The sequence below is a fragment of the Rutidosis leptorrhynchoides genome, chromosome 3 (genome assembly GCF_046630445.1).
Source record: "Rutidosis leptorrhynchoides isolate AG116_Rl617_1_P2 chromosome 3, CSIRO_AGI_Rlap_v1, whole genome shotgun sequence".
In the NCBI taxonomy this organism is placed as follows: Eukaryota; Viridiplantae; Streptophyta; class Magnoliopsida; order Asterales; family Asteraceae; genus Rutidosis; species Rutidosis leptorrhynchoides.
Window position 1 is genome coordinate 575,196,169 of NC_092335.1, and position 16,581 is coordinate 575,212,749.

At 34.7% G+C, this 16,581-nt stretch overlaps 1 pseudogene; it reads right to left on the bottom strand.

Moving 5' to 3' along the window:
* Nucleotides 1-1,333: 1,333 nt before the first annotated feature.
* LOC139902115 (ras-related protein RABA4d-like) lies at nucleotides 1,334-4,529 on the bottom strand (annotated as a pseudogene).
* Between the last annotated feature and the right edge of the window lie 12,052 nt (nucleotides 4,530-16,581).

Here is a 16,581-nt window from a genome sequence, read left to right on the forward strand (position 1 = left end):
GTGCAAAGATTTCACGGGCCTATATAATGAAGAAGAACGTAACCCAAGGCGTAGCGGTCGAAACGAGGAACACATACATAAGGTAATGCTGCAAAGATATCAAGATCGATTTTCGAAGCCATGAAATTACAAAGAGGTTTGGTAATTCTTGAAGAGGCCGAAGTGGTATACACCACCTGCAGTTGGTGGAAGTGGTGTGCGGAGAATAAGAGCTTCACAACTTGTCCTCGAAGATGAAGACGAGGATGTAGTTGCTGAAAACCAAAAAGTCAGTCTCTGTGGAGATCGCGTTAACAACTTCCAAGAGCTATTTGGTGATGATGCGATTAGATGTCCGATGGGAAAAGAAAGATCGAAGAAAGCTGCTAGAAATTTCGCTTCGTCTGACTTGGGGACTTTATCATCACGGGGTACGAACTCTTCAAGATTCGAAGAGGTCTTCAAAATAGGATATACAAAAGGAGGCGGATTTGGAAAAAAGAAGCAAGGGTATCGATGTTATAGTTGAGGAAGAACGAACATGATTGAGAATGGAAGTCATAAAATTATTTAAACTTAACGTTAACGAAATTGAGGAACCGAAAGGAAAAAAGCTTTGAAGTTCAAGTAGAAGATGGCCGACCAATACAAAGATTATTTCGACAATTCTAGTGACGAGGAGTAATTATAGTATTTTCTTTTTTTCGTACGTTTTAAGTTTTAAGAGTTTAATAAAGTAGTAATTGTATAAGTATTATGACTTTTTAATTATTGTAATTTTTTACTTTTTAGGACCTTTAATTAATTGTAATCGTTTTATTTTTATTAATATAAGTGTGTTGTTATTAATTTAAATAATTTAATATATCTTATTACTTTTATAAGAAAATGAAGGAAATAGCGAAAGGTCAAACAAAAATGAAAAAGAGAATAAAAAGGTGGGACATATTTTTTTTCATTATTTATATAATATTAAACATTTAATTATTTCCATTATTTATATTATTAAATAATACTCTAAAAAATAACATATTTTTTTAAAATAAAAAGACTTTCATTAATTAAAAACGTTACATTAATAACTTGAAAAATACATAATTAAAATGTTACATTAATAACTTATAACGACATAATTAAAAAAAACTAAAATTAACGATACAATATAACTATTCTTTGTCGGCGGAATCTTCAAACATCATTGAATATTTCTTTTTAAGTTTCGCCCTAGCTTTCATCACCATATGATAATCGTCGGGCGGCAAGTCGGTTGATACCGGTTTGGAGAGAAGCTTTAAACTCTTTAATAGCGTACGCGCTTCACTTTCCTCTGCTAGCTTTTTCATAGTTTGTCCTATTACATTTGCGCAAGCAATAACTGATTGTCGGGCTTCCTCAGACGACAAACAGGATGCCACATCCGACGAACCACAACTTTGTTGACTCTTGTTATGACCCGATGAACGACGGACGGGGTTCTCTTGGAATAAACTCTCAAACTGAAACCCAGAAACCCAGACGGGTTCGGGGTTGGGTTCGGGTTACCATCCTCCACATTCATCGGCTCATTGGGTAATGCATCTTGATTGGGAACAATATTGGGAGTTCCATTCAGAGATGTTGATTTTTCGTAATCTCCATCAGCACTCAGAGACTTCTTACTTTGAATCATGTATATATTCTCTTAAAACGGTTAGAAATGTGTTTTCAATATTTGTGGCTTCAAGTGCGGATATTTCCATAAAACGTAAGTTTTCTCTTTGTGCAAACTCTTGAGCATCTTCAACTGGTACTTCTCTTAAACTTGTCAAATCACATTTGTTTCCAATAAGCATAATCACTATGTTTTTATCAGCATGCCTCCTGAGTTCTTCCAGCCACCTTGTCATATGATCGAATGTTTGTCGTTTTGTCATGTCATAAACTAGCATTGCGCCAAGTGATCCTCTATAATATGCACTTGTAACTGCTCGGTATCTAACAATCGGAACAATTTGGAAGCATTAAGGACATGCAACGATATCAATTATACTCAAACGATCGAAAAGAATAAAACTTTAATCTTCTAAATATGAAAGTTATGAATAGAAATATGTGTTAAAAAAAAAAGATTGCAGGCTAACCACTTGGGCTTTGCTCAAGTGGACACCAGGGCTCCTAGTGAAGTTGTAGGTCTCGGGTTTAACTCTTGACGATGTACTTTTGAGCCTAATTAGGGATTTACAGTGGAAGGTGTTTTACCCGGCATCAGTGGTGACGCATGGGTTCCCAATGTCTAAGGTTTACCTGCTATATGAGAGCCGATGTGCTCGTTCATAGGAGTTCCTCGTTAAAAAAAATTTAGTAAATAGAGAGCAGTGAAATTGATTGATGTTCTAAAGTCATTCTATATTATTTAGTTATTGACAATTGTATAAACTAGTTATTGAACCCTCGCTTCGCGTCGGGGGTTCAATTTTTAATGTATTTTATTGCGTTTAGTAAAATTATTTTGTGGCTAACGATGACGTCGTTGAAGCGCAACTCGAGTCGAACTAAAAGGTATAACCCGTGAGAGATGTAAATGCTATTTTAAATTAACAATATATGTGCATCTCCGCGTTTCGCTATGGAATTGTCGACTTTTAAAAATTTAACGCAAAATCAACGTGTATGAAAAGTATCCCAAATATTTAGCGTTTTTTAAAAAGCGTCCGTTTTGCGTATAGCTAGTGACATTGTGTTCCTAAAATTATTTCGAGTTTAACGATGGTGTCGGAAAAATTTAACTCGTTGCGAGCGAGAAGATATGACCCGTTGAATATTTAGGTGGAGTTTATTTAAGATTTTTTATGAAAATGGTTATTTGACACTTTACCCTCTGGTTGGGGGGTCGATTTGAATTTTTCAAAAAAGTGTGGGGGCCTTTGTTGGTAAAATGAAATTTAGTTTAAAAATGTGAAAAGTCGAAAATACCCCTGATACTATTCATAACTTTTGTCTATTAGTTAATATGTAAATACATGGCTAATAATTTTGCGAACATTATCGTTACCTCAAATAGACATACACATATCCTTTACCCACAAATACACATATCCACATGTTCTTGAACTATAACGATAATCAAGGTATGTGAAACACGATAATAAGTTCCATACATTCATAGAAATTTTTGCGACGAGAATACGATATAAGAGTTTATATCAATTAAGTGACAATGTGCGTAGCCCATCGAGGCAAAAGTTGCGCTTGGTTTGTGGTTGTCATTAAGTCTTCCACCAAAACCCTAATTTCCTCTTATAAATACAAGGGTTAACCAAGCAATTAGCTAGGGCACAAAAATCTATACGCGATAGGGATTCTATCGGACTAGGGTTTTCACCTACGTCTCCTCGAAGGGTTTTTTTTCCTTGCCGCCAATTGGCGTTGTCCATTGGCTGGCAGGAAAGCCTTTAGCCACCCTCCCGAGATCATCATTTCGGTTAGGTTTATCAGGGTAACTGGACCGGAGAATTAACACCGGTAAATCTAAAAAAACCCTTATACTATACGACACTCAAGCGTTTTCTAGCCTTCGATGAAAATATGCTTAATCAATCAGATTTAATATATGTGATTTTGTTATAATTACCAACCTTTCTTGACCAGCAGTATCCCAAATCTGGACCCTAATCATTTTCTCATCAACAACCAAAGTTTTTGTTTGAAACTCAACCCCAATTGTAGGTTTCGAATCAACACTAAATTCATTTTTAGCCAAACGTGCAAGAAACTGAGATTTACCAACACACGAGTCACCAATTAAAACAATCTTGAATATGTTATCCATCTTTCCATTAAAATCGCTTACCGGATTCGACAACCTCAAATCCTAAATTTAACCTCTAGTGTATCCCTGTTTATAAAATTATTTCTTTCATTTTCAAAAAATCATGAGAAAATATTTTGGACTATGAATCGGTGTACAATTAAGTAAAACGTCAATGTAATGAAATAATAGGAGATTCAAGTTGAAGGATTTAATTTTAGGAATTTATTGTCGGAATTATGCTTTGTGCATGGGCATGACTATTTTTAGTTAATTGTTGGTTTTTGATTGAATGGTGTTGGAAGAAAGGGGAATGAGCAACGCTTTGTTCGAGGCACATAATCCTCAATGTTCATTTTTAGAAATTTTCCAAAGATAGTGATGAAGGCAAAAGTGCAAAACTTTTAGACATACTTTATTCACTTCTACATTTATCATAACTAACCTTTTAATTTTTTGTTAACTACCTCACTTAAGTTTGATGTACTCTATATCCTTTTTATTTTTTAAAGCATAAAATTTCTGTTAGAGATAGTTTTCGGATTATAATTAGAAAATTCTATGAATTTCTAACAATTACTTCAAAGACCCGTTACTTTATTTTTTTTTTTTTTTTTTTGGTAAGCGAGAAAACTCTCCTATTAACGAAATTATATAAACCAAATATATATAAGAGAATTTAAAAAATTGAAGTTAGTACTTTCGATTTATGCAATAATAATAATAATGAAAGATACAAATTAACGTTTACCAGTGACTTCATGGATTAAAATTACTACATATAACATAATAATAATAATAATAATAATAATAATAATAATAATAATAATAATAACAATAATAATAACAATAACAATAACAATAACAATAATAATAATAAAAATAATAATAATAATAATAATAATAATAATAATAATAATAATAATAATAATAATAATAAATATATATATATATATATATATATATATATATATATATATAATAATAATAATAATAATAATAATAATAATAACAATAACAATAACAATAACAATAACAATAACAATAACAATAACAATAACAATAACAATAACAATAATAATAATAATAATAATAATAATAATAATAACAATAACAATAACAATAACAATAACAATAACAATAACAATAATAATAATAATAATAATAATAATAATAATAATAATAATAATAATAATAATTATAATTATATACATATATATATATATATATATATATATATATATATATATATATATATATATATATATATATATATATATATAAAATTAGAAATCACTTTTATAAACAATAAATTACAGTCTATACCTTCTAAGTAAAAGGAGATTAAGCTTTTAATAAAATGATAGACATATATTTATTGCTCTCTTAACATGCTCATTTGATTCTATATCTACAATATCTCCCATCCATATGTACACATAACTTTCAAGCAAGATCAACCTAAACATGTCCCAGACACAATTAAAATAGTAAAAAATAGCATGCCTATTAAAATGTGTATTTGCATTTTCTTTAAGAAAATAAGTATATACGAAGTCCAAGGAGCATCAAGTTTCTTATGATATCGCAATACCTTAATATACAATTGTCCTCAATAACGTTCTGCTAACAATTCATCACAATAGCTTAAGACTATCCCTGGCAGACCACATTAAATAGTATACTCTTTGATTGTTGAAACCCACCGAAATTGCCACCTGCAACAATATACTCTTAGTTAGCAAATGGTTTGATGTTTGCTAAAACCAACAAAAATAAAATAATTGAATGGTAAAGATGTGAAACAAAGGTGTACGTAAATAAACATAATGCATGTTTACGTCTTGGCTATTACTATTTCAACTTACGCGATGGTACTTTGATAGATGATTTTGGTTGGAACGATTTATGAAGATTCCAAATTCATTAGGTTGCACTTGAAATTTCTGAAAATGCTGACCCGCCCATTTTACACATAAATAATCTGCATATTCTAGAATATTATCCAAGTTACCTACATATATAGATAAATATAATATAACTAAAATTACTTGTTGGTTTGCCCCGCTGACGGAAACGATATGCCATTTCAAGTATATTTTTAAAGCAACCAAGGCATAAATTATCCGTGATAACAATCTGCCATTTCAAGCCATCACACCTCCTTGGTTATCTTTTGAATTTTAATCCTACATTCATACATACTATCACACATATATGATATATCATATATGTTATTTCGCAAGGGTACATTTAATGATGTGATTTAAGAAGTGATTAACTGAATTTTCAGATCAATTCTTTTGGTAAATTGAATGTTGTGATATAAACAGAAATAGCTCAAGGACTAGAAATGCAGACCCGGCCGTTATATATCTAAATTTATACAAACATGTGGAACCAAAAATTCAGTTAAACATACCCATAAGATTTGTAGAACTTAAATAGATTTTTACCAAAAATATTAGTTGAGGCACCAAGTAATACGAAGTTTGTACTCTGCCCCAAAGCACACTTCAATTCAACTAAGCAAAACTAAATCTACGAATGGAACATGTTCCTGCAAATTTATTAGATCATCAAAATATAAATTTATTACATACTATAGATTATGGTGTAAGAAAGTAAAGCTAGAAAAAAATACACCATCTCATCAAGAATCTCTAATCTCCTCATGATCAACCCCCCCCCCCCCCCCCCCCCCCCCCCCCCCCCGAAAAACAAAAAACAAAAAAAAATTTAAACATCATTCCAATAAATCACCATACATGGATAAAACCTCGGAAAAGAGATCACCTCAAAAGAAGATTCTCGAAGATAGTACCTACAAGCATTGTGAAAGAAACTTGAAAGTCTACCAAAGCAGAAATTCCTAGAGATGGTATTAAAAAAAAGAATTAATTGTGTCGTTGGTCCCTCTATTATACATCAAAAAGCTAACAGCGTCCCTCAATTTTTTTTTGGCTAACAGCATCCTTCCATTATCTCATTTAAGCATACCGAGTCCCTCCGTCTAAATTTCGTTAAAAAAATCCGTTAACCCTTGACATGTGCCTTGCATGTGAGGGTAAAATCGTCTTTTTACCTTTTCTTCACTAAAAATGAGGGACCACCGGTGCAAAAGTGCTTATAATTTATATATTTTTAATTTATAAATTTATAAAAATAAAGAATCTATAAATATAATTATATTTACTTTTATTTTTATTTAATATATTTTTAATTTATTTTAATCTTCATCTCCATTCTCTTTACACCTTGTTCTTTCCTAATTTATAATATCACAAACCCTAATTAAAAAATCAAATGTTTTCAACAAACATAATCATACTCAAAAATTCAAATTCACATGTGCCTTGTTATACCTATACGAGCAATAACTAGTTAATGTGAAGCCCGTAAAGCACCTTTATTTCTCAACTGTTCCGGCGTAATGAATTTTTCGGCACCGAGGTCGCCACGTAGGACAAAGATCGTGAGAACCAAATAGAATATTGTAAACTGTCCATTACGTAGCAGCCGTTGAATTTTACGTTTCCAGCACTTTTTTTCAGATTTTAATTTTTTTTTAGATCTTGAGCTTTCTTTGTCAGATCTGAGTTTATTCTCAAATTCGAAATTGTTATGTGTTTACCGAAAGTATACGGTGTTGGTCAGAGTTGTTTTTGGTTTACCGGAAGTGTATGGTGGTGATCATGGTTGGTGGTTAACGTAAGTGTATGGTGGCGGTATACTGTTGAAAATAGAAGGTTATGTATATTATTTGTGAAAGAGTGGATTGATGATTTTTAGAAGTTAGATTGATCTTGAAAGCTTTTCTTTTATTGCTTATTGCTTACTTTGCTTGATTACAAATGAGGGGTGAAGCCCTCTATTTATACTACTCAATGGAGTAGTCTAGATCACTCTATCATCTACTACTATCTAGATATTTCCTAGTATTTCTAGACCTAGATATTTTACAAGATTATTCTACACACATTCTACACACTTTCACTACTACATATTACAAAAACTTCTACATAATGGGCTATAATCTTGATCCAAAATATTTGTATACTTGCAAGCCCAAATCTAAAACACATAGCCCAAAATCAAGTTTAGTTTCCAACAGCCCCCCTTAAACTTGATTTCGTCACTCCGAGCATATTCCGTAATCTCTGAAATGTCTCGTGTTTTAGGGGCTTTGTGAAAATATCAGCAACTTGGTCAAGTGACTTCGCGTACTTTATCTGCACCTCTTTATTTGTAACACACTCCCTTATGTAATGGTATTTTGTATCGATGTGTTTGCTTCGATCATGGAAGACTGGATTCTTTGCTAGAGCAATCGCAGACTTGTTATCCACATATATCTCTGTAGGTTCCTTTTGAAAAAATGTAAGCTCATTTAGTAACTTCCTAAGCCATATTGCATGACAGGTGCACGATGTTGCTGCAACAAACTCGGCTTCACACGTTGACAGAGTCACAATGGGTTGCTTCTTCGAGCTCCATGTGAACGCCGTATCTCCCATATAGAACACGAAACCACTCGTACTCTTACGATCATCTTTGTCTCCAGTCCAATCACTATCACTGTATCCAACTAGCTTGAAGTGATTAGAAGGCGAATAAAACAGGCCATAGTCAATCGTACCTTTGATGTAGCGAAGTATCCTCTTGGCTGCCTTCAAGTGATTTATTGTAGGTGCTTCCATGTATCGACTTACTAGTCCAACTCCGTAGAGAATATCTGGCCTCGTGCAGGTTAGGTATCTCAGACTTCCAACTAAACTCTTGTATTGTGTTGGGTCCACCAAGTATCCTTCATCATCTTTAGACAATTTGAGATTGCAATCCACCGGTGTGTTCATTGACTTGCATTCATTCATCTTAAACTTCTTGAGCACCTCATTCGCATAACCTTCTTGGGATATGAATATTCCTTCTTTCTTTTGTTTTACCTCGATCCCAAGATAGTAAGCCATAAGTCCAATGTCGGTCATCTCGAACTCCCGAACCATTGCTTTCTTGAACTCCTCAAACATTTTGGGATTACTGCCAGTGAATATCAAGTCATCCACATATAGGCACACAATCATAACATCTCCTTCCTTGCTTACTTTGGTATAGAGAGCATGCTCATGTGGGCATTTTGTAAAGCCATTCTGTTGGAAATACTTGTCTATCCTGCTATTCCATGCTCGAGGCGCTTGCTTCAACCCATATAAGGCCCTTTTCAATTTCAGCACCTTATTCTCTTGGCCTTTCACGATGTATCCCAAAGGTTGTTCTATATAGACTTCTTCTTCTAAGTGGCCATTAAGGAACGCGGATTTGACATCCATTTGATAAATCTTCCAATTATGCTGAGCCGCAAGTGAGATTATTAATCTTATAGTTTCTAGACGAGCGATGGGAGCAAATACTTTTTCATAGTCTATGCCAGCTCGTTGACTATATCCCTTCGCCACCAACCTTGCCTTGTATCTTTCAACTTCACCTTTGGAATTCTTCTTGGCCTTGTACACCCACTTTACACCAATAGCCTTATGTCCCTTTGGTAGTGTGGCAAGATCCCACGTATTATTCTTCTCGGTTGCTTGAATCTCTTCGTCCATAGCACGTTTCCACTTTTGGCTTTTTGTTGTGTCTTCATAACTTATTGGCTCACAATCGGCAAGAAGGCAGAACAATGATAGATCCTCCACAGGCTGGGTTACCTCGTACAACTCCTCAATGCTCCTTGTGTGATGTTGTAGCCTACTTGATTCTCCTCCTGATGTTGGTGTCACTTCATTAGGTGTAGTGGTTGGAGTACGTGGAGAGTGCGGAGATGGTGTACTAGAAAGTTCTTGAACTTCAAGATATTCTTCGTTCCTTGCAGTACTCTCGAATGGATAAGGGAAAAAGTCGTAGTTCTCCTCTTCAGGAATATTCCAATCCCATGTTGCTTCTTCATCGAACACCACATCTCGACTTGAGATTACTTTACCGGTCTTGGGATTGTATAACTTGTAACCCTTCGAACTTGAGTCATAGCCCACGAATATAAGTTTCTCGCTTTTATCATCGAGCTTCGTCCTCTTCTGATCTGGCACATGAGCATATGCCACACTTCCGAACACTCGAAGGTGTAAGATGCCGGGCTTCCTTCCACTCCAAGCTTCAATGGGCGTTTTGTTCTTGACGCTTCTAGTGGGCGAGCGATTTGCTAGATAGATCACACAGTCCACTGCCTCAGCCCAAAACTCCTTAGGCATCCTTTTGCTCTTTAACATACTCCGGGCCATATCAAGAATGGTCCTATTTTTTCTTTTCGCAACACCATTTTGTTGAGGTGAATATGGAAGAGTTAGAGGACGTCGTAAGCCATTGTTGTCGCAAAATTCCTTGAATTCCTTGGATGTAAACTCTCCTCCACGATCTGATCTCATCGCCTTTATGGTGAGACCACTTTGATTCTCCACAAACGCTTTAAACTTCTTGAACATTCCAAAAGCTTCCGACTTTTCTTTTAGAAAATAGACCCATGTCTTTCGACTAAAATCATCAATGAATAGAAGAAAATATCTATTTTTACCAAAAGACGGTGGGCTTATGGGTCCACACACATCCGTGTGAATAAGTTCTAGAGGTTTCTTCGCTCTACTAGAAGCCTCTATTGGAAAACTGTTCGGAAGTGCTTTCCTAGAAGACATCCCTCACAAATTTGATCCGGGTGATTAATTGGAGGCAAACCCTTCACCATTCCTTTACTTGATAATAATTTTAAGCCTCCAAAATTTAAGTGCCGTATCTCATGTGCCAAAGCCAAGAATTATCTTTGAAACATGCTTTTAAACATCGTGGAATGTCATGTTGAATATTTAGCAAGAACATCCTATTCGTTGACATTGGCACCTTAGCAATCAAACCTCCTTTTTGGTCTCTCAGATAAAGACTACGATTTATCATGTGAATATCATAGCCTTTCTCTAAGAGTTGTCCAATACTCAGTATATTTGTCTTCATATTAGGCACATAATACACGTTAGAGATAAATTGATGCCTTCCATTTTTCAAGCGGATGAGGATCTTACCTTTGCCTTTAACCGGGACTTTTGAGGAATCTCCAAAGGTGATATTTCCACTTATTACCTCGTCTAACTCCACAAACATGTTTTTGTCACCTTACATATGGTTGCTTGCACCTGTGTTGAGATACCACAAATTTGATTCTCCGTTATCTTCACCTTTGCATGCTAGTAACAAAGTGTTTTCCACGGCTTCAGTATCTTCTTGTGCAAAATTTGCTCTTTCTTGCACGTAATTGTTTGACTTCTCGCATTCCGAGGCATAGTGGCCAAATTTATGACAATTATAGCATTTGGTTTGAGAATTATCATACCTTGGCCTTCTACTTGTGTAGCCTCTCCCGCGACCTCTTGTCGGGTGAAAATCTTGACTTCTTTCTTTATTTTTATAAGAACTATAACCTCCACGTTTGGAATATCCTTGCCCTCGTCCTCGACCACGTACTTTACCACGACCTCGTTGACTCGTTTGATGAGTCTTTTCACTGTTCTCTTCCTTGAAAGAGAGTTTTGCTTGTAAAGCTTGCTCCAAAGGCTCTTTACTTTTCTTATTAAACCTCTCTTCATGGGCTTGTAGTGAACCCATGAGTTCATCGATAGTCATTGATTCTAGATCTTTAGATTCTTCGATGGCTACGACTATATAGTCGAATTTTGAATCTAATGATCTAAGAATCTTCTCAATGACTCTTACATCACTTAGAGTTTCACCATTCCTCTTTAATTGATTGACAACCGCCAAGACTCTTGTAAAATAATCAGAAATTGATTCTGAGTCTTTCTTATTTAAGGATTCGAACTCACCTCGTAGTGTTTGTAGTCGAACCTTTTTCACCTTATCAACTCCCTTATAAGAATTCTCCAAGATCTCCCATGCTTTCTTGGCGGTGGTTGCACTTGCAATTTTCTCAAAAGCTCCATCATCTACACTTTGTTGGATGATGGAAAGAGCCTTTTGATCGTTCGTCTTCATTAATTTTTTTTCCTTGCCGAGAGGACCTTTTTCTGCAGGTTCCTCATAGCCTTCCTCCACAATCTCCCATAAGTCTTGTCCACCTAGGAAGGTCTTCATTTGGATGCTCCATCGATCATAATTATCCTTTGTGAGGCGAGGAAACGTGATGACATTGTTGGCCATCATCTTGTCGAACCAAGCTCTGATACCAATTTGTTGAAAATAGAAGGTTATGTATATTATTTGTGGAAGAGTGGATTAATGATTTTTAGAAGTTAGATTGATCTTGAAAGCTTTTCTTTTATTGCTTATTGCTTGCTTTGCTTGATTACAAATGAGGGGTGAAGCCCTCTATTTATACTACTCAATGGAGTAGTCTAGATCACTCCATCATCTACTACTATCTAGATATTTCCTAGTATTTCTAGACCTAGATATTTTACAAGATTATTCTACACACATTCTACACACTTTACTACTACATATTACAAGAAGCTTCTACATAATGGGCTATAATCTTGATCCAAAATATTTGTATACTTGCAAGCCCAAATCTAAAACACATAGCCCAAAATCAAGTTTAGTTTCCAACATATACATCATCATTTTGATTTCCCAGTTCGTTATTTTATGCATATCAATTATTGTTTCTATACTTAAAAGAAAAAAGAAAAGAAAGATTCATTTTGAGTGTCATAGTTATTTTATTTTATGAATGATCTGATTGCTGAAGATGGATGAATTTGGGGTTTTGTAATTTTAATTATAGAAAAAAGAAACTAATAATAATAATAATAATAATAATAATAATAATAATAATAATAATAATAATAATAATAATAATAATAACAATAACAATAACAATAATAATAATAATAATAATAATAATAATAATAATAATAATAATAATAATAATAATAATAATAATAATAAATTAGATAATGATATTAAGAAATAGATAATCCGTTTTCTAAATTATAAAGTAGATAAAATAATATTAAAAAATAAAATAAATAAAAACAAAAGTAAATGTAGTTATATTTATAGATTCTTTTTTTATAAATTTGTAAAATAAAACATAAATATTATAAGAATTTTTACACCGGTAGTCCCTCGATTTTAGTGAAGAAAAGAGTAAAAAGACAAATTTACCCTCACATACAAGGCACATGGCATGACTTAACGGAATTTTTTAACAGAAAATTGACGGAGGGATGCGTAATCAAAAAAGGTGATAATAGAGGGACGCTGAAAGCCAAAAAAAACCTTGAGGGACGATGTTAGCTTTTTGGGGTAAAATGGAGGGACCAACGGCACAATTATTTCAAAAAAAAAGAGTAAAGACTCTAGATGATATAAGGTACATCTCTTCAAAGTTGTAAGCAAAGGAGTAGAACTTATAAAGTCACAAATCGAAGACCTTTGGGAGACTTAGAAACCATAAAAAGGATGCTTGTTTGTCGAAGAAGAAAAATTCCCAAAGAAAGTTTATCGAAACCCTACGAGTTCTTCACAAAAATATTAGCACTCCTATCTACCTCTTTTCAAAATTCCAAATAAAGTCTTTAAAAGACTATTTTACCCTTATTCAACTTAAACAACTTCATCACTCCAAAACCCCATTTTCATCATGAAAAATGTCCTAGAAGATATGGTTTTCAACACCGTCGTATTAGCAACAAGAATTTGAGTCTTTATCAAGCCTATGACGAAGGGTACAACATGAGTGGCTATGAGCGAATTCATTTCTTAGATCTATAGGGAACTCCAAACACTTGTGTGAATTGAGCGACCCGTGAGAGGTAGCCTAAGTCATGTAACCTCCACGCATGCTTGCAGAGATAGTTTCTAAACCTAACACAGAGGACTCACCTTACTTACGCTCTTATAATAAAAAGCAAACCACTCAGGCATATAGAACGAAAACTTTGAAAGATTTCTTGAAGTTAAAAATGAGAAGTTTGCTTGAGGACAAGCAAAGTCTAAGTGTGAGATATTTGATATCGGCCAAAAAGTCACGTTTTTACCCTCGATATTAAGCCCCAAATCAATAAAGATATAAACTTTATCGCCAAAATAAGTGTTTATTTGCTTTATTTTGTAAATTAAGTGATTACGATGACAATGCAAGAAGAATGAAAGAAATCGAACTTAAAACGAAGAATCTAGAGCGAAGACGATGAAGACCAACTTACGACCTCGGAAATCAGAATTACGATCCAAGAAACAAACCTGACCAGGCCAGCCCATGACCTTGGCCCACGGCCATACCCCATGGGCTGCCATAGGCCACACGGCTTTCTAGAGTCAGCCATCCACGCCCAAGTCACACGGGTCACCAGCAGCCACAACCATGCCCCACGGCCTTGACCCACGGCATGTCAGGGCACAGCCCACGGCCTGCCAGGCCATAAATGTGCCTATTTAAAGGCCATTTGTCATGCCATTTTCCACACATTTCACTTTTCACTCTCCCTCACTACAATTACTAGAAAGTCATACTTTTAAGGCAATCTTCTCTGAGCAGGAAATTTAGTACCCGGAGGTGAACGTCAAAGATTGTATTAGGAGTGGTCTAGAGTCTCAAGTTATCACTTTTGTACTTTCGGAACTCAGTTAATCTACTGGTACTTTAATCCTTTATTTTTATATTATGTCTTCCATTATTATGACTTATGATATTGATACCAAGATTAGTGAGTTGTTATCTTTCGTGTATGCTATGACGCAATCAGTTACGCTGCTGAAATAATATTGTGGATTGTGTATGTGTTGAGATGCTTTTCGATTATGTTTTAAACTCAATCGCTTTTCCAACTAATGGAATGTAGTTACCGGCTCTGTTATTGGGAAGTCGTGAACCCCGATTCAGAGTACACTGTCTGTGCCACCCTTTGATAAGAGGACTCTGTCGGATAAAACACAAACTTGACTGAGGCACAATGGTTGTAGTACGTCAACCTAAGCTTTGGATTCCGACAGAGATCCCTTTCTTAGTGGAACCTCTGATTAGACTAGGAGTACATTGTCGGTCTCAACCATGCTGGTGTAGTCACTAAGCATATAAACTTAGTACGTGCATGTCGAAGCACAACGTTTGTTATAAGCTGCACCACTGCTACGTAAGGCCATGGAAACAGTTAAGTGTTGACTAGTACACTACACCATAACGCGGTCTCAAGCATTGCACCCCGCTTGAGGGATTCTTAATTAATTAAGGAACTGTTTGTTTAAAAGCCATAAAGGATTGGATCTTTAGGATAACCGAACGTGTTCATGGAAGTTACCTAGTAACTTGGCCATGGTATTCTTTATGGTTGAACTCTTTGTATGGCCTAACCACTTGTATTAACCAATCATTAACAAAAGTATCAAAACACATCACGTCTCTCGAATTAGGAACACCTTGTCTTTTATTATGCATAAGAAAGTTTATACCTTGTGGAATGTTAATATGCCGCCTTTTTTGAGCACTCTTATTGAGGATTCTCCCATGCCTACATGTACTCGTGTTTGATGGACGTCGGGGGTTGAGGGCATTGTTGTCTATTCAAAATCACCAAACCTAACGTAATTACCCAATGACATAACACTAACATGATAGGGACGTCTAGGTACAACATAGAAAATACAAAGTCACTACTTATTCGTGAGCCAGCATTTCACAATCTCAGCCAAGTAACTAATGATATCATAACAAACACTTATCTTAACCTTATCCGAATCACAAATTTTATCGCATTTACTTTCCTTTATTTATCTGTATGCCATACACCTTTAGAAAGCCCTAAAACTACTCCTCTATCTAGTTAGTTATTAGGATAATTCTACAGATACGGTTCGCGGTTCGATTCTGTTATCTTCTTAAATGAACGACCCTAGGTCATACTTCCCTTACTCACCCGTAGGAAGGAGTAGTAGATTTAGGCCCCGCATATTATAAATTTAAAACCATACTCTCCTATTGTCATAACCCGACCTTAACCATAAGGACGAATACAATAACATATGATTTCATCGCGAGGTATTGACCTCTATATGCGACATTTTTCAAAAACTGCATTCGTTTTTACAATACAAACCATAGCTTTTATTACAAATACAAGGTTTAAACAACTCAATAATGATTATCGTTTAGCGATAATCTTAGACTTACAAACTTTACATGTGATAATAACAATACGACCTCCAACATATTTTACATTATAAATCCTCCGATATGCAGTTTTATTTTTGACACAAATATGCATACTCAAGATCTTGCTTAAATTCAACATGTTGCAGCGGAAGCTTTTAGTTATCACCTGAGAATAAACATGCTTAAAACGTCAACATAAAGTTGGTGAGATATAGGTTTAATGCCGGCAGCGTTATAAATATAGACCACAAGATTTCATATATAAACGTTTTAATAAAAAAATATTCTAAGTTGTTGAGCACTTGATAACCATACTTAACATTTAATCAACGTCGCATATTCCCTTTATTATGAAATCTTACTACACCGTACCAAGTGTAGTTACCGAAACGAAGTACTGTGCAACCGTTGAATACTGGTCGTCCAGTCCGGTTGGGGTTGTCAGGCCCGATAGATCTGTCAACAGGATTCGCGTTTACAATACCGCATGTAAATAGTAGTTACCAAGTTACAGGGAGATATGCCAGTGGTACAACTCAACGTAGAATATATAATTTTAATCACTTGTGTCCATAACGTAAATCATAAAATGCATGTATTCTCATCCCGAAATATTTAGAGTTTAAAAGTGGGACTATATACTCACCTTTTCCTTGAAGGTATT